Raw genomic sequence first — 19304 nt, 5'->3', positions numbered from 1 at the left:
GATTCTACTATTTCCATCTACTAATGGGCCAGTACCATTATCAGGATTCTTTTTGTCCCTACTATTTTTAAAAACTTTCTTCTGATTGTCCTTAATTCTGCTGGCCAGAGATTTCTCCTTGTGTCCTTTTGCTTCCCTTATCAATTTTCTACAATTTCTAGCTTCTGATTTATATTCATTACTATCAACATCCCTTTTTTGCCATTTGTGTGTGTGTGTGTGTATATATATATATAAAATAAACTTTTTATAGTTGCCTTCACTTCCCCTCCAAATCAGGATGTTTTTTGTCAATCAGCACAGCCTTCTTCCTCAGTTGTGGGATTGTGGCTTTTTGGGGATATAGTAAGGTATTCTTAAATGATTTCCAATTATCATTCACATTTTTTTGATTAAATTCTTCCTCTCAGCTCATTTGGCTCATAATTATTTCAACCTTTATGAAATTGGCCCTATTAAAGCACAAGTATCTATATATTTATATATATAAGTATATATAATATATATATTACTGGTCCAGAGTTTATTTTGCTTGCACATTATACATGTGATCAAGTCACGATTACTTATACCTAAGCTATCATTAATTTTATGTTCTTTGATTGTTTCCTTTTTATCTGTGAGGACAGGGTCTAATAAAGAATTCCCCCATGTTGGCTGAAACACTTTTTGAGTTAGAAAATTGTCATTTATAATGTTTAGAAATTCCAAGGATGTTTTAGTACTGGCAGCATGAGACATCTACTCCTGGGGGAATTCTGTGCCACTGTGCAAGTGCAGAATTAATGCCCCCTGCACATTCTTCCCCACCCCAGAATAATTGATTCTGACGGGGAGGTGAAGGGACGCTTCAATTATACCTTTCACCCACTGGGGGATGATATGCTGCCAGAAGAGAAGGGACATGGGGAAAGGGGCAGCTATGCCTGACTGAATGGGGAGTGGGGGTGCAGGGACACATGGAGACAGGGGCAGCTATGCCCGGCTGAGTGAGGGCACAGGGGAGTGGGTGTGCAGGGCCACATGAGGACGTGCAGATAAGCCTGACTGAAAGGGGATTGGGTGTACAGGGACGGGGTAGATGTACCTGACTGAATGGGAGAAGCTAGGGGTCAGCCAGGATCTGCATGGGGGAAGGCTCCCCAACAACCCTCCCCCACAAATCTGTTTCATACATCTCTCACCCACACCCAACAGCCCTCCAGGTTTACTCCCTGGCTTCTTCCCAGCAATTACTTCTCTCCCCCTCAGCTTCTCCATTACCCTGACTGCCCCAAGTCTGTGCACTGCTTCTGAGGGGTACAGGAAATAGTTTCTGAATTGTAGATTCAATGAATTATTATGCCAAGTAAGGAATCTATCTGTCAAAAAACATTTCTTGAATCTTTTTTGTTGTCTGTATTGTTACAGCCATACTTGCTGGCAGGTATTTTAAAATAAATTACCAAAATAATTGAAACTGGTATAATTATATTGAGTTATTTTGACTAATAAAATATGCAGAATTTTGCAGAATTTTAAAATATTGTGCACAGAGAAGACATCCAGAATATGTAACTAAAATTGAAGTCTCCCACAATCATGCACATTTTTCCCCCTATGCCTTATAGATAGGTTTGTAAGAACGTGGTCATCCTGTTCCCCCAGTGTGATTTTGTAGTCTGTTGCAGACACCTGCTAGTAGCCTATCTTGTGCTTTATCTGTTAGGACATTGATCCATAAACATTCAAGATCATTTTGTTCCAAGTTATCAGTGGCTTGGAAACAGGTAATGCCATTTTGACATATAGTGCCACGCCCCCTTTTGCTCACTTGATCCTTCCTAAATAGGTTATCACCATTGATTTTAACATTCTAATCATGTGAATCATCATATCAGGTTTTAATAATACCAGTTAGATCGAATTTATGCTCATAAATGAGCAATTCCAATTCCCCTCTTTACCCAGGCTCCTAGTATTGGTGCATAGATAATTAAAGAATTTCTTCTCTGTGGGTCCTTTGGTTCCTTGATTAATTTGTTCTCAGCATATGGATTTTGTGCTAAATGAATGCTCATATATTTCTTCTTTTTACCTAACTCTTTTGTTATTAGTTTAATCTCTTCCTGACTACTCTAGCTAGCCTATCCCTGAGAGATTGATCCCCTTTCTACTGAGGTGGAAGCCATCCAAACTATACGGCCCCCTCTCACCATACAAGGTGGACCAATGTTCCACAAAACTCTTCCTTCACTTGTATGGGAGGAAGGAGCTCAGAAAAGATTGCTTGGATTCTTCTTTAGCACACTTCTGAGTTCTCTGAAGTCATCTATTATCTGTGAGATATCCTGTGACACAGTGTCATTAGTGCTGATATGAACCGTCATCAGTGGATCCTTCAGAACATAAGAATGGCCATACTGGGTCAGACCAAAGGTCCATCCAGCCCAGTATCCTGTCTACTGACAGTGGCCAATGCCAGGTGCCCCAGAGGGAGTGAACCTAACAGATAATGATCAATTGATCTCTCTCCTGCCATCCATCTCCACCCTCTGACAAACAGAGGCTAGGGACACCATTCCTTACCCATCCTGGCTAATAGCCATTAATGGACTTAACCTCCATGAATTTATCCAGTTCTCTTTTAAACCCTGTTCTAGTCCTAGCCTTCACAACCTCCTCAGGCAAGGAGTTCCACAGGTTGACTGTGTGCTGAGTGAAGAAGAACTTCCTTTTATTTATTTTAAACCTGCTGCGCATTAATTTCATTTGGTGGCCCCAAGTTCTTATGGGAACAAGTAAATAACTTTTCCTTATTCACTTTCTCCACACCACTCATGATTTTATACACCTCTATCGTATCCCCCCTTAGTCTCCTCTTTTTCAAGCTGAAAAGTCCTAGCCTCTTTAATCTCTCCTCAAATGGGACCCTTTCAAAACCCCTAATCATTTTGGTTGCCCTTTTCTGAACCTTTTCCGATGCCAATATCTCTCTTCTTTTTTTTTTTTTTTTTTGAGATGAGAGGACCACATCTGTACATAGTATTCAAGATGTGGGTGTACCATGGATTTATATAAGGGCAATAAGATATTATCTGTCTTATTCTCTATCCCTTTTTTAAATGATTCCTAACATCCCGTTTGCTTTTTTGACTGCCGCTGCACACTGCGTGGACGTCTTTAGAGAACTATCCATGATGGCTCCAAGATCATTCTCCTGATTAGTTGTAGCTACACTAGCCCCCATCATATTGTATGTATAGTTAGGGTTATTTTTTCCAATGTGCATTACTTTACATTTATCCACATTAAATTTCATTTTCCATTTTGTTGCCCAATCACTTAATTTTGTGAGATCTTTTTGTTCTTCACAGTCTGCTTTGGTTTTAACTATCTTGAGCAGTTTAGTATCATCTGCAAACTTTGCCACCTCACTGTTTACCCCTTTCTCCCGATCATTTATGAATAAGTTGAATAGGATTGGTCCTAGGACTGACCCTTGGGGAACACCACTAGTTACCCCTCTCCATTCTGAAAATGTACCATTTATTCCTATCCTTTCCTGTCAACTTCAGAAATCTAGCCAATCTTAGAATGACTTCTTGTGTTTTGGCTCTGTGAAGGCAGCACACGCTCTTGTTGTCCTCCTGTCCTTTGCAGAATGTTCTTTCGGGTCTTCTGAGTATTGAAACTCCAACAAAGATCATCTGTCTTCTGTGGACAGTTGGAGAACTGTTTGTGGATGAGTTTGATTTCTTTACAGATTGGGCCTAGCTTCCATCCTTATGAGGACTTGGTATTGATTTGAAATTTCTAACTGGTTGTCTTCTCTCTGGTGGCTACAGTCTGCCCATCCTCATCCATCTTCAGCTGCTGTGACTTCTTGCCTTTGTTGGTTACGATCTGCTAGGTCTCCTCTCTGACTTCCTCTCTCTCCAATTCCTTGGTGGTCAGCTCCATTCTTTCTTGAACCTGGGGTACTGGTGTTTCCCAAACCTGGCTGTCTAGGAATTCTGCAGCTTCTCTGATTCTCAGTTTTATCATACTTTGCCCCCTCCAATTCAAGAATTTTTTCCTCAAGCAGAGCCACCAACTTTCATTTCATGCATAGGAAGAAAGAGAACATGGCACATAGGCTGCAGGTCACCAGCACTGTTCTGTTGCTGGCCATCTTGATAACACATGTAATTGCTCCTTCCAAATTCACCTGTTCGCTGCCTTTGTTTATGGTTCTCAAGTTCACTTAGCAAATGACTTTTTATACCAAGTCTTCCCTGCATACCTCAGCTGAGCTCCAGACCTCACCACCAGGGAGCAATTAATCACTCAGAGACTTCAGACAGCTGGGTTGATCAAAACTCCAAGGGCTAGAGCCTAGTGGCCTCCCAGCTTACTCAGGGCTCACAGCTCAAGCTACACAACTCATACACAGAGAACAAACAAACAAAACAGTCAACCAAACAAACCCAACCACAGACCATCCAGATGCACCACTCACCAAGTCCTGCTACCTGCAAGCAGAGAGTAGCAGCTTCTCCCTCTGAAATGCCTGTTTGCCACCTCTGTTTGCGGTATCCAATACATATAGTTCGTATGAGAATGTCTCAGAAGCGCTCTGTTTATTTTGAACTGGACAAATTGGCTGTGGTGTCAGTTGAGGATAATAAACAAGGAACCCTCTACAATATCCCATGTACAGCACCAGTATATTGTTGTCTTAGGTGGAAGGAACTGAAGGATCTCAAGACTGTGGCTTCTTCATACCTTTCTGTTCAAATCTTTGGTGCTACCACGGTGCTTGTGCACCCAAGGCGTTGACAGTGTTTGAAGGAGAGAGCCCTATTCCCTGCTCAGTTTAAAAAAATAAAAAGTGAAAACTCTGAAAGCCTCCTGTCCGTACTGTTGTTCAGTTTCCATTCCTAATGCTCCCATGTGAAGAGCTGTCTCCTTTTTCACAACTTCAAAACCATCATCCAGTTGATCCTTGTAAGGTTTGTGAACTCTCCAGTAGGGTCGAATTATTTATATTTATCTGAAAATAGACCTGCTCAGAGAGGGTGGGTAGCAGAAATGAGAATGGAAATTGATTCAAAAGCTGTTTGTGAGTGTTATCTTTCGTTTAATTGAAAGGGAAGTGTGTTTGACAGGCTCAATTATCCCCCTGCCTCAATAGCCTCTCCAATCCTTTCTGATAATTCTCATCAACTAGATTAACATCTACCTGTTGATCACCTACTGTGAAGTTCCTTTTTAGGGTCTGATTAGCAAAGAAGCTGTTTTTCACCAGTGTAAAGATTTAAGCTTTCTAAGGCAATCTGTTTTTCAGCCCCTGTCTCCCTCCAGCAGCAGAGGGGGCCAGAATGGATTTTCCTCACATGGAGCTTGAGGGACTCACCTTTAAAAAACATCCTTCTGTTATGGAAACCTGAGGCCAGATCTATATTCCAAAGCTTTATTGGCATAGTTGGCATTTGTTGTTTGTCAGTCAGAGGTGAGAAAAAAACACACCCCTTAATGGACATAGCGTTTCTAGCAAATCCCCCAGTGTAGACACAGCTATGCAGTCAGAAGAGTGCTTTTCTCAGCTTATCTTTAAAATGGGATTTGGGAAGGTTGTGTTACTATGTTAACAAAATACCTCCTTCAGTTGGCATAAGCTGAGTCTACGCTCGGGGGCTTTGCTGGTATAGCTATACCGTTAAAGCATTTGTAGTGCAAACAAAGTCTGACAGCGTCCTGAACTTAGCCTTCATATTGTTGCTTCTTAGACAGAGAGGCTAGCCAATATATGAGACCGTATTGGGTTGTTTCCTTTTAGGAGGAAAAATTGATGATGTGAGTCAGGCATTTATTTGCTGCAATCCTGTTTATTTACAAAGAATGTACACAATGATCTGGTTCCCTGGACACAGTTGGAACAAACAATAGCAGGCAGCTTTCTTGCTCCCAATTTCCAAGCCTGCCTTCCCAGGCAGTCCTGTGCCCCACAGAGCTCTGTTTGTGCTTCCTCTCAGGGCCATGATCATGACTGCTTCACTGGCTTTCTCCTTGTTCTCAGGTTGGTTTTTGCCTTTAAAACCCAGACAGACAAACATAGCTGCAACCAATCAGCACATGCAGTCAGTCCCTAGGAGAAGCCCTCTTATTCTCCCTGAGTTAATTCTTGCTCAGGCCTTCCCTTGTAGCCCAATGCCTTCGGTGGTGGCTTCTATTGTTTTAGCTCTTTTATTCCACAGAGGAGCTTAATTGGTTCTTCTATTTAGCCTGAATAAAGGATGGCTATCATGCCCATCAACTTTAATGAGGTTTGTTATTGCCTTCAGATCAAAGACATGCTTGCTGGCAGCCATTAACACCTTTCAGCATAACAACATATAAAATAAATTGGGTCCTCTCCAGTCTACCATCCTGCTACAGTGGATTTTTTATTTCCTTAAGAAATACCTATGTAAAATGCTGTATCTTGCCCTGCTGTCTGAAATATTAACTGACATGCACTGCTTTTTTTATTTTTTCATTGGACTTCGCTAATGGCTTGATAATACTAGTCACTCATTTATCACTTGACTGGAGCTATTCTAATACCTCCAGAAACATCTTTGGTTGAATTATTGGTAGTGGACAGGAGATCCTTTTCTGCCTATGAAATCTAATGGCTTTTGAGGTCTTAGGGTGTTGAGACGTGTACACATCCCTTGTAACGCATAGTTTTAGAGCTGAGAGTTTTTCGTGTGTTGCTTTAAGGCACAACAGGGCCATGCGTGCTTTGCCAGTACTCATGTAGCCTGAGGAAGAGGGACCAGTGAGGCACGCAGAGAAGATATGAGCTATCTAAGAGCCATATTCCTCAGACAAAATGCATAAATTGCTAATCTGCAGTCAATGCCAAAATGATTGTTTTCCTAAAAATGTAATTGAAATGCTCCCTAAAGCTGGAGAGGCAGCTGGGCTACCAATTCTGAAATGTATTTAGCTTTTAGTTACTGAACTGTAATTGAATAGAAAAATATTAAGTAGAATCCAACAAATTATGGGAGATTCTCTAAGTGAAGGCTCATTTAGTAATTTTCTGTGCTATGCAGACCAGTGACAAGGCAGCTGTTGTCTGGGGGGAAGTTATCAAATGCTTAAGACCAACTAGACAGTTGGGCATTTTGTTTTTAAAGGGAGTAGTACCTTTGACAATGATAAGAGAGAGGAAAGAAAGATTTTTTTTTTAAAAGGAAAACTATATTATAGTTTTCATAATTCATCTGCAGTGCGGTATTTCTGTAGTTTGGTTTGTCAGATTTAGATTTTATTGTGGATGCAATTTACATTAAGGCCATTTCATTCAGCAAGTTCTTCAGATTTTTTATCAAGTACTTATACTGATATCCCTTGTCTATTGTTATTGCTAAATTAAATTTCACTTTGACAGCTGACCACCAAGTCAGACTGCCAGGGACCATTTTGTTCTTTGAGACAGTGTGACATGGGGAAAGTGTTTTATCTGTGAACATAATCTTTTGTAGATTTTTCTTACAAATATCCCTTAACAGGCTTCAAGATTCCTGAGAAGAATGCATTTTTTTATTCTTTCTTGACATTTTTTGCAGTGTGAAAGTTGTGAAGTGTTGAAAGCACAGATCTTACTTGATTAATGTAGCCTTTGAGATTCTCAACTTCTTGGCAGCATATCCCTAGAGATATTTCATTTTTTCCCGAAGATATAAAGGAGTAAACAGGTATATACTTTCCAGAAAAAAATGCCTGAAAATAGAAAGGAGAACACATTTTATTCCTAAATTTAAAAAAGAACTCACAACAAACATACACACATACATCATTGGAGCTTTTCCTTGTGAATAGATGAGTAATTTTAAAATAAATGTATATCTGTGGTAGAGGGCACCTCTTATCTGAGCAGAGCATTGTCATGAACAGCTTATGAGAGGTGTGAAGAAAAATTGAGTTGCTCTGACGCTGGAATTCTAAACAAGACAGTAATTTTATCAAATAAGAGGCACCATACCCTTATGTTTATAAGAAATAGTGGACCCATTGTATATAATAAGGCAATGTAAGAATGTGATGAAATAAATCACTCCCGGAATTACCATGGTTTACATTCCCCACTCATCATTATGAATCTGAGGTTCCTCCATCTACCTTTCCCTCCCTGTCCCCCAAAGTCTCTATATTTCAGGTTAATCTTTCATTTTCCATCTTCTGCTTTGGTTTTAACACTGTTTTAAAAGGCAAATCAAAACTGCCGTTGATTCAAATCAGTCAGTTTCACTTTATGTCGAGAAGCAAAAATGTAAAACATACTAAGAGCATTGTTCACCCTAAAAATAATGTCAACAATACTAAGTAAAAAGAAAATTAAGCTAGTAAGACAATATACGCACAGGGCCAGACTCCATGGTCCTGGATCGGTTTTTACTCAGTCATGGTTTCAGTGTGAGAATGCCTGAGTATAAACTAAAGTTCCAATCCTGCAAACACTTATACACCTGCTTAACTAGAGGAATATCCATATACTTAAAATTAACCACATGCTAAAATATTTGCAGGATCAGTGTCTAACTAAGGACTTTGGAATTTGGTCCATTCTATTTAAGACACGCAGTGCATAGTCCTTCATCTACGAATTATGGCTATTCAAAGTAAATAGGACATAAGGATATAAAAACATACAGTTCCCTGTTTGCAAATTTAGTATTAAATTCAGGGTTACAGCCTCAGCATGTAAATTCTATCACTATCAATAGAGGCTATGGTTTGGTGTGTCTAGTGCTTGTAGGGAAATGTAGGATACTTAGAAATATATTTGTTAAACCCATTTGGTGAATTATTCATTAAAATAATTCTCATCTGTTACTGAAAGATGAATTCAGTGTGTTTGATATAGTATCACCACTGCGCTGACACTGGGACAGATGTGGTTACTGCTGTACTGCTGCTGGTATGTCTAGTAAGCGTGGCTCAGAATTTAATGCTGTAGCGTACTGAATTTAACTAGCCAGTAAATTCTGCTAGCTTGTGTTTTCCTTCCTAAATTGTAAAGATGCCATTTATATATCTGATCTATATCCTGAGTTGTCTCTCAAATCCCTTGTCTCTGTAAAATAAATTGTTCAGCTATTCCCTTTGAATGGGTTAACATGTTTTTATGCAGAACTAAACTGGATTGCTTTCAGATATAGTCAGTAGGTGGGCTGTAGTGAATGGCCAGAGCTATCAATATTGGAAGTGATTAAATGCTTGTTTCCTGAAGGAAGGGTCTCAGATCAAAGACTTTGAATAAGGATGCTGTATTTGGGGTAGTGACAGTGCTAGTGACAAAGAAACAAATCCAACTGCCAGTGAGGTCCATGGGACTATTTCTGTTGACTTTAATGGAAGTTGGATAAGGCCCTGATCCCTGTTAATAGTTACCTGTTTGGTAGATTGGCAAATTATATAATGCTTTAACAGGAAAAAACCCCAGAAAGCGGGGGACTCAAATATTTGTAAATGTATCATGTGATACAAATCACAGGCTGCAGGAATTTGGAAAGCTGGATAATTTATGCAAATTCTACAGTGTCCTAAGTTGCATATTAAATGAATATGCATTGCCTTGTTTGCATTCCCTTGTCACCACAACTTTCAATTCCTTGCTCCTCCTCCCTCTCAAATCAATAAATTTTCCTTATCAAGCCCATCATCTCTGCCTCCATTCCTCTGCAATCTGGCATCCCCTTGAGCTTCCCCGTGTCACTCCTCCATCAAGTTTCCCCCTGCCTATAGCATGTTCCTCAACATGCACACAGTCATCAAGACATGGCTAGAGTGACACCCTACATCACTCTATCCGGTGTGGTTCTAGCCATATTTCTCTGGCCTCCACAGTCTTCTAGGTGAAGTCCCCATGGTCAGAGTCCTTCCATGGTGTGTGTGTGTGGGGCTGTTGTTGTTTTCATCCAGGGCCATAAGGATCCTACCTAAAGCAGACTAACTGTTGATACTGCCTAGAGTGCATCTCCTGGTGGTCTGCAGTTCTCCCGCTGGATGGAAGGAAGCAGCTGCTCAGGAGCCAAGCTGGGGTGCCACAAAGCTAGAGTCCCCCATCCAGCTGGGAGACTGAACCTGTCTGACACTATGTCGAAGTAATATCCCCTTGTTTTTTACTTAACACATGGTCCTGAGAGCTGGGTCTCACCAAGCACCAACTGGCACCAGCTTTCACCACCAACATTGCACTAAGGCTCTTCCCGTTCCACCAGATGGCAGGGCTGGATTAACCACTAGACACAGCAGAGTTGCCAGCATCTCCCAGCTGCTGAGATCCCACAGGGTGAGTAGGGAGACAGCAGCTCTTTGGTTGCTGCCTCTGTGCCACAGAGAGCTGATGGCCCCTGCTGGCTGTGAGCTGCAGTCACAGGCCATTCCTGTGGACCCCAAGTATGCAGACAGAGCTGCCAGATGCAAGATGCATGTAATCATAGAATCATAGAATATCAGGTTTGGAAGGGACCTCAGGAGGTCATCTAGTCCAACCCCCTGCTCAAAGCAGGACCAATCCCCAATATTTGCCTCTTCCCTAAAGGGCCCCCTCAAGGATTGAACTCACAACCCTGGGTTTATAATGTTTCAGCCTGGCTGGGAGTGAGAATGCCACTGCTGCTATTGTGGTGGCTGGGGAAAAGAAGGTAGAGGAGAAGGGGGCTGACTATTGCTGTTCCTTGGGGAACAGCGGTGGGCACCGGAATCTGCTGAAGCAGGAGGCTCTGTGTGGGCTGCGTTACCACTTCACACAAGGCCCTTGCTGAGATGATTAGACCTCCCCTTATCCCCTGCACAGTTCACCTTTGTTGGGTGGGTGGGCTTAGTGGGAACCCACTGCTGGAGTAGCAGTCGGTGGAGCCCAACACTGCTGGTCATTGGGCTGACTGAGGCTTCCCTCCTCAGCTCACTGATCCCCGTCATTGTGTGGGCTGGCATCTGATCCTGGAGGAGGGAAGCCTCCGCCTCCATCACCTCAGCAGAGAGTGCTTTGTGAAAAGTGTGTCCCTCTGCCACCCACTCCGCTTCTCCGTTCATTCTTTTTGTAAGGCTGAAATGAAGGATGAGTTAAAAAAGGAAGCAGTCATTGCTCATGATCCTCTTCCAGGTGTATGTACAATGTAATAGAATTGTACTGATCTTTCAGATGATTTAGATTCATACTGCTAAACCCATTTTCAGTCAAGTCTGCTCAGTCTTGGTTTAATGGCCTTATTACTTAGTAAGTAGCCTAAATGATGATCCTTTCTTTCATTATGAGAGTCTGCATTGCCGCTGCAGAGCAAACAGAACTACAGCTATCAGGTAGACATCAAAGGTATGTTCTTAGTTTGATGTTAAGTTTGCCATGCCTTTTTTCTCAGCAGGTCAAAATCTTCTTTTGTTCTTTTGAACACTTGGAATTAGAGTAGATAGCAGTGACACCTGCTGATGAGGGCAGTGTTACCCAACTGCAGTCTTCTCCGAAGTAGCACTCTCCACTGACACTGGCAGATGATCAGGCGTTTCAGATCTATGAGAACTTCACAAATACTTTTCACTTTCTACCAAATGGTACGTAATTGGTTGAGATTTAAAAACCTTAAAACAACATTTGAAAAGTGTATTATTCATGTGTCTTCTGTGACTTTTTTTCCATTTCCTTGGAAGAACTTTAGCAATAATAGCAGAAATCTTTTGATGTATTAATCTGTTTAAACTAATTGTTCTTCTGATCAAGTACAGCAAAAACAGAGACATGACTTTGTTTAAAAAATCTGACATGTTAGTGAGGTTTTGGAAAGGATGATTTCAGTCTTGCACTTGAACTGAATTCCAAAATTAAAAAGCCATTTCCTATCTCAGTTACAGCTGCCACTCTTTGTAATAGATTTTCCTCCTTGATACAGTTTTATAGCCAAGACACAGACTTGTCTGTCAAGGCAAGGCCTTAGTTCTGCACCTGCTGGAGAACTGTTAGATTTTTCTGTGCCCAAGCCAAAGCAGGTGATTCTAATCCATGTCTACAAACCTTATGTAAGAAATAAACTTTATAAATCTTTTATTTTTTTGGAATATAGTTTGTTTTTATTTGGCTTGGGTCAACTATTCTTTAATATGAATGTCCTTTTACAATATCATATTTTGGGACTGCTTTTCACGATCTTCCGTGACCTCAGAATGGGATGCTAAGGTGGTGACAAAGAAGTATATTCAGAGGAAGAGAGAGTCAAATTTGCTCCTTTGCACGGCATTCTTTCATTGAAAGCTGATCTGTGCTTACTCTGTCCCCAAAGTGCCCATTCCTCAGTGACCTACAAATCATTATATTCTCCAAGCTACTTTTTTGTTTCCCTTGAGAGAATTAAACTGCAGTGAAAGTATTTACTGGTTTGGTGGCTTCACCTATGTTGTGTCTTTAATACAAAGGTTCGGTAATAGAGAATTGCTTTCTGTGTAGAGTGAAAAAAAGCTTGTGCATCTTTATACCACTTGATGAATTTGAAAAGTTGTAGGCCAAAGCCTTCATTAAGCACCGTTGCTGCTTATAACTCAAAGCATCCCAACCATTGACAACCAATGTATTTTGTGTTGAGTGATTGTAAGAAATCAAAAGGAAGTATGAATTAAGTAGATATAAAATAATGAAACTGAATAAATATGTGTTTTGTAAGTGTAAGCGTGCGTGGCTGTCCTTCCTTGTCAATATCTGAGGGAGGCCATGCCTCCTCATGGTCACGCTCTTGTCATGGTGCTCAATCAGGTGAAAATTAGCTGTCTTTAAAGGTGAGGCCTCTCAGGCTGGACTGAGCTGTACTGAGTCTATGAGCCCAGGCTCTCAGGCAGGGCAGGGCACCAAACGGATATGGGGCTTTGGTCTGCAGTCAAGTCAGAGCAACAAAGCGTCGGGCATCCTGGGCTACTTCCTATGTCCCCTTTGCGTGGTACTGCTGTTCTGTGGGTGTCCTCGTCTCCCCAGGGTAGGTTGCCAGTGGTAGTCCCAGCAGCTCCTTGGCGTCTTGGTTGACTGGCAGCTCTGGCAAGTCCTAGGTATGGCTGGGGTTCTCTCTGGGCTCCAGCAGCAAGCAGGATGGGTCTGTCTCCCTCAGCAGCTCCAGCCCAACTGAGCTGCAGGGCCCACCTTTTATACATCCGTTCTTGTCCCGCCCCTCAGCTTCCGGCAGGGCGGGCGCAGCCTTCCTGGCTCTGCAAACCAAGGAGCGGGTTGTGGTCCCTCCTTGTCAATCTCTGAGGGACACCACGCCTCCCCCCTACAGTAAGCTTTACAGAGGATTAAGCTGTGGTTGACAAATCTGCTCTGCCGCATCAGTAGACTATGACATGTCCTTCTTTCCTAACCCCAGAACAATGTTGGATAACAAGAACATATCTACTTAATCATCTCTCTATAAATTTCCAGTAATCTGTTATTAACGCTTGTATTCATGTAACTATAACTAAAGATGACAGATGTAAAAACTGTTGCATTCCCATCCCAATGAAGCAGTGAGGTGTGAAAAATGGTTGGAAACTGCAAAATATAGCCTTTTGCTAAATCTAATGACAGTGCCTAACTTTGTGATGAAAACACATTATTGTGAATGTCAGTGCACAGGGAATTGTTGAGACAGACTGCAATGATGATTGCTAAAGAAATATCAAAAGCAATAAAACATAGAACAACAATCTTCCATTGGTTTAGTTATAATTCATACGGGTTATCACTTTTGCTGTGTCATTTCACACAGGAACTCGCATTTAATATGACAGGTGATCCTTTAAATAGAATTCCTGGGAAAAAGGCTTCTGATATTAATATATTAAATACTAAGCATGGATGCTGAAATATTTTGCATGCTTAAAAGATAAAGTTAAATACTGTGTTAAGATAAAATTCAAAATTGAGGCAACTAGTAAATTAGTTAAACCTGTTAAAGAGCAGCTTGTGGAGTTTAGCATGAGAATCCAGTTAGATTTCAAGACAAAAGTAAAAAGAGTCCATTCCTGAACTCGGTTATTATATTTTGCATACTAAAGCTAATTGATGGAAACACTCTTCCTATTCAGAGGAAAGATTTCGTCTTGTTATATGTTAGATTGCTTTTACTGATGGCCTACACAAACTGGAGGAGCTGCTTTCTGTTGACTGTTACATGAAGTGTTCATTCTGAAGAAAGTCTTGTGTGGTTTCTTCAAATCTGTTGCTATATTTCCATTTAAGATAATTTTTTAAAAATGTATTTATTGTTCATCTAATAATAGCATATAATACTTCCTCTGGCACCATTAATGTTTTTTCATAGCAAATCATTGAACTTAAAAGGCTTCTCTTAAAAATTGTGGAACGTCTTTAATTTCATTCATCTAAATTATACATTTTTTTAAATAAACTTCAGGTTAAGGCTGCTAGGCAGGATGAGATCCATGATGAGAGCAGTGTGGAACTGCACTGCCTGAGTCCTGGTAGAAGGAAGCATTTTACCTGCATAGGACAGCCTTACCTCCACTTGCTCTGTTGTAATACCAGTGGCTCTTTCCTGCACCTTACATAGAAGGGCGGACTGTATCTCCCAACTGGAGCAGACATACAGTGGGCAGGGCAGGGCTAAGGCCATGCCCCTCTCAGGTGTTCAGTGCTGCCATCTGTGTTAGGACACCCTGCTCTCATAGGGCATAGCCTTGTGAGTGGGCACGGTGTGATGACGCACCTGCACAGAGACAGTCTCAGTTTTCCCCTTAGCCATTTTATTTTCCAGTAAAAGGAATTATGATTATTTACTATGTTGCTCTCAGCTCTTGTCACAAGTGGCCAGTAAATCTTCTTGCCCTTAAATTGTTTCTGAGTCTCTCACCCTGCAATTGCTGATCTTTATTATCCTTCTGTCCTTACATGTGTGGCTCTTCTATTGATCTAAGCACCAGTTCTGTGAGTGTAGGGAGAGTACAACCGTGGATCAAATCTGCTATTTAAAACTGAAAGGAATATACTGTTTGTTGTTCACATGATAAAAATCCATATACCTTTCACTACAGCTGAATTGTAGCTGATTTTTAAAGCTTGACCAATTGAACAGTCTTTACTTTGTGTTTTTCCTAAGGAAGACTCTGTCCCTCCGGGCATTTGGAAAGCCCCTACCAGGAGTGAGCTCATTAACAAAATAACCAATTTAAAAAACCCTCTGAATTAATCATTTGCTAGCTCTGTTTTATAAAATCAAATGCTTATTTGAATAAACAGACACACAACATTTTAAGATGTTAATTTTAAAATTCTTAAAATGTAACTCTACCACTGCCCTTTTCTTCCTACTGTCGCTTACTTTACTTTTCCTTTGATGGATTTATACTAGTTATTTTCTATTACTGCTATTTTGTGATTTTTTTTTTAATGGAAGGTGGCTTTAAACGAAAAACAAAACAAAACAAAACAACCTCTACCAAAACTCTGCTGAGCAGACCAAATTTTATCCCCTCCATTTTTTTAAAAAGACTGAAAATAGTAGTTCTGTGTGTTTCACATATGGCAATCCAGACAGTTGGCAGGAGGAGTAGGGATGGGAGCTTATACCATTCTGCACCTGCTGGGAGAGAAAAATTTCCAATGAGAATCTTAAGGACCCCACATCTCATCAGTTCTTTCTCTACCCTGAGTGAATGAGCTAGCTAGCTCCCTTGACTGCCTAGTAACAAAAAAGGAAGAAACAAAGAAAGAAGGAGAATTTGTGTAATGGGATTTGATTTAGATAGATAATTTTTTTATGGCATTGAGTGACCATTAAACAGCTCACACTTAATGCCCAAAGCATATCTACAGAAAGATGGGATTTCTTGAAGGTATCGCTTTTATTTGGCATTTGCTATAGTAGTGAAATTGGATAGATGGGGACCAGTAGCTTTTCTATAGTCCACAATATTGCTATCATTTGGCACAACATAGGATATTTTGCTTAATTTCTGTATCCCATGCTTCTTTAAGATGTGTTTAGAAATGTTCTCAATTACTGTATGTTGATGTATTTCCTTCTGTAACCTTGATTATGAATAGTTTGGTAGAATAGTCTTTCCACTTTTAAATAAAAGATTTAAACAAAGAAGTAGTAGTAGTTAAATATTCACATAGTCTGTATGCACAACCTAAGTGCAGCCAGTTATTCAGATGAGACATCTAATAATGGAATATCTAAGTAAAGCTGTCAGATTTTTCAAAACTGGAACTGGCTTAGCTAACATTCTGAGATATTACAATGTTCCAATATTAGAACAGTGTAAGTAACAGTTGGGGCTAGATCCACAAAGGCACTGAGATGTTGCAATGCTGACCATTGCAGTGCCTTACTTTTAGGTGCCTTGCCATCCAGTGGAATTCATAGCCCCAAGTTAGATGCCTAGGCTCCCTATACAGTGCATGGAAGAGTTAGGCGACTAAGCCCCTGTCTACATTTCCCGGGGATCAATGCTACTGTGATCAGCAGGGGTTGATTTAGCGGGTCTAGTGAAGACCCGCTAAATCGACCTCAGAGCACTCTCTGATTGACTCCTGTACTCCACCAGAAGGAGAAGATTAAGGTAAGTCGACGGGAGAGCGCCTCCCGTTGCCACAGCACAGTGTAGACACCACAGTAAGTTGACCTAAGCTATGACCTAAGTAGTGTAACTTAGGTCAACTTATTGCAATAGTGTAGACAAGGCCTAAGAATGGGATCCACAAAAGGCAGTGAGCTGATCAAGGAGCTGTCTAAGGTATCAAGTAGGAAATACTGAGCAGAGGGGCATGGCCTAAGCCCTGCTCCTCTCAGGGAGTCAGGCACTTAACTCTGCTTGAAAGTCTCAGCTGTGAACCCTCTCCTGGACTTAGGTGCCTAAACTGTTTTTTTTGCAAGAAATGGCTGGGGGCGGAGAAGAGGCACTCTTTTAACCTTTAGGCCAGTGGTTCGAGCACTCACCTGGGATGTGGGAGACAAGGGTTCAGTTACCCCCAACCCCTCCCCAGCCTGATGTTGAGAAGGGTTTTGAAGCTTTGAATTTGGGTTTTCCACCTCTCAGGGGAGTTTCCTAAGCACTGGGTTATGGGATATTATGGTGTGGATCTTTCTCGGGGCTTGTCTACATGGCTAGTTAGTGCATGGCAAGCCAGGATGTGAATGTGAAGTGTGCTAACCTCCTGCATACTAACTGTCTGGACCTTCTGCTGCACACTAGTGCGCACTGATGAACTCTCAATGGGCTAAAGATGATATGGTGGGCTGCTGCTGCTTCCTCTTGCTCTCTGCCTCCCTCCCCTCCTGGCTGAGTCGTATCAGTGTAGGAATGCTCAGAGAATGCCTACTGGCTCAGGCAAGATTGGTAGGAAAACACCTACTTTAAGGGTCCTGCTGGGCCTTGGGCATGAGATAATTGCCCAGGCATCTAAATGAGGCAGCAGTGCACATGCCCAGAGGCTGAAACATAGGGAATGGAGATTTAGGCATCAAGGGATTTTAGGTATCTGTAAGTTAGGTGGTGGCTGAGCAAGGGTTTGGAGGATCTCAATGGCACCTAAATGTTGGATATAGGTGCCTACCTGCCATTTTAGGTGCCTAAGGCCTTCTGTGGATCTAGCCTTTAGTGAAGATAGTCACAATTTTTAAGTCCATTTTATAATATGATGTGTGAAATCCTGGCTCTTTTGGAGTAAAGGGCAAAACTCTCATTGAATTCGGTGGGTCTAGGATTTCACCCAAAGGATTTAACCTCTCCTATTACGGAATAAATTTTAGTACCTGTACGTATAAGATATAGCAGCAAGTTTGTGGTCTCCAGACAAAAGTTATTGATTTCATGAAGGTTTTTTTTTTAAAGTTGTGTTATAGAGCTTGAATTAAGTTTACATAATGACTGCCTCCTGGAAGTCGAACCACCTCCCTATTTTTCAGGTTATTTGGCCTCAAGTGACTTCACGAGCTGTGTAAAAGGTGTCAAGCGGGGTTACGCCTTTTAGCAGGTAAGGTCAAGTTAATTGCTTTTGTGTGTCTTTAAACTGTGAATTTCCAGGGAAGGGATTGTGCTTTCTGTTCTATTTGGAAATTTCTTATCACACTTTGGGCACTATGGGCAATTAGTAATAATACCAATGATAATTTTCAGGAATATTTAAGAGTAAATCCCCACACAGGACTGCTTCAGAAATCTTCCCAAATGTGGTTACTGTCTGAGATAGGAATAGCCTAAGAAAATAAATCACTTTTGTTTTAATAGTTTACAAAGTAAACAAAGGTTCTTCGTATAACCAAGATTTCCACTCTGAAATTTCCACTGATAATGACTAAGGTCCCGGTCAAACATTTGGATACAGGGGCATAATTAGAAGTTAGTATACTTCCAGACTTTGCCCTGATGTCGGCTTAATTAGTTTACCAGAGAGAAAAGAATCGATATGGGAATGTGTTTATGTACAGGGAATAATTTATTATTTAATCTATTTATAAGGAGCTTATTGTGAGATAGCTCAGTACCTTAGAGTAAGGGCTGAATACAAAAAAATTAAAGTCTTCTAAAGAAAAGCCAACCCATCAAACACAATACAGAGTGAGCCAGCAGGAAGAACTCCCCACTTCAAAACAGTTCAATTCCTCAAGTCTCGTGTCTGTCTGTTGTTCCCTTCTCTATCCACCTCCTTTGTTCTGGCACAACATTTTTTGTGTCCTCTTCCCTCACCTCCCCATGTTCTCTTTGAAGCTCCCCCTCTTCTTTCTTACTTCAGTCTCTCCTTCAGGGCCTCCAGAATCATCTCAGTTGCTCATATGTGTACTCATAAACATTCAAATCCTCCCCCAACCTTTCTACTCTCCCCGGAATCTCACTGCTCCCATTCATTCATTGATCTCTCCCTTCAGCCCAACTCTCCACTCATCCTCAGGTGCCAAGTTTTGAAAAGCTCCTTATATGATGCCCTTTGCAAGAGGTGTGAGTGAAGCAAGGGAGCTGCTGCTAGGGCTTCTTCCTCCTTAATGGAGAAACTGTGATTTATGCCTCCTCCTCAATTCCTTTCTTTCCCAGTTGTGGTTCCCACTTCCCTTTCACACACAAACTCCCTTCTTCTCTGCTGGGCTCCCCCATCCCCACCATTTCACTCCCCCAGCTATAGTCCTTTATCATGGCAGCAGGGCTCATGCTACTGTCTGTCTTTCCTCTCAGTGGGGCAGCAGGGGAGCACTGAAAAGGGGATGGGGAGGAGTAAGAGAGACTGTGGCTCTACAGCAGCCTCCATTGCCTGGAGGAGGAAATCCACATGAAACATTGAGGCTTGACTGCTGTCCCATTTTCCCCTCCTC

General features: G+C 41.4%; 1 protein-coding gene across 5 annotated transcripts in view; it reads left to right on the top strand.

Moving 5' to 3' along the window:
• The window catches only part of FHIT (fragile histidine triad diadenosine triphosphatase), a 1060586-nt gene that overhangs the window by 142360 nt on the left and 898922 nt on the right, over nt 1-19304 (top strand). For 3 of the 5 annotated variants that reach the window (XM_074957361.1, XM_074957360.1, XM_074957359.1), the window contains one exon: nt 17907-17974. The exons of 1 other annotated variant lie outside the window; for it this stretch is intronic. The gene's annotated coding sequence lies outside the window, so the exon portion shown is untranslated. Of the gene's footprint in view, nt 1-11420; nt 11569-17906; nt 17975-19304 lie in introns of those variants that run through there. One more of the 5 variants, XM_074957363.1, reaches the window with a different exon arrangement.

This window comes from Natator depressus, chromosome 7 (assembly GCF_965152275.1).
Source record: "Natator depressus isolate rNatDep1 chromosome 7, rNatDep2.hap1, whole genome shotgun sequence".
NCBI lineage: Eukaryota > Metazoa > Chordata > Testudines > Cheloniidae > Natator > Natator depressus.
This window is presented reverse-complemented; position numbering and strand designations above follow the sequence as displayed.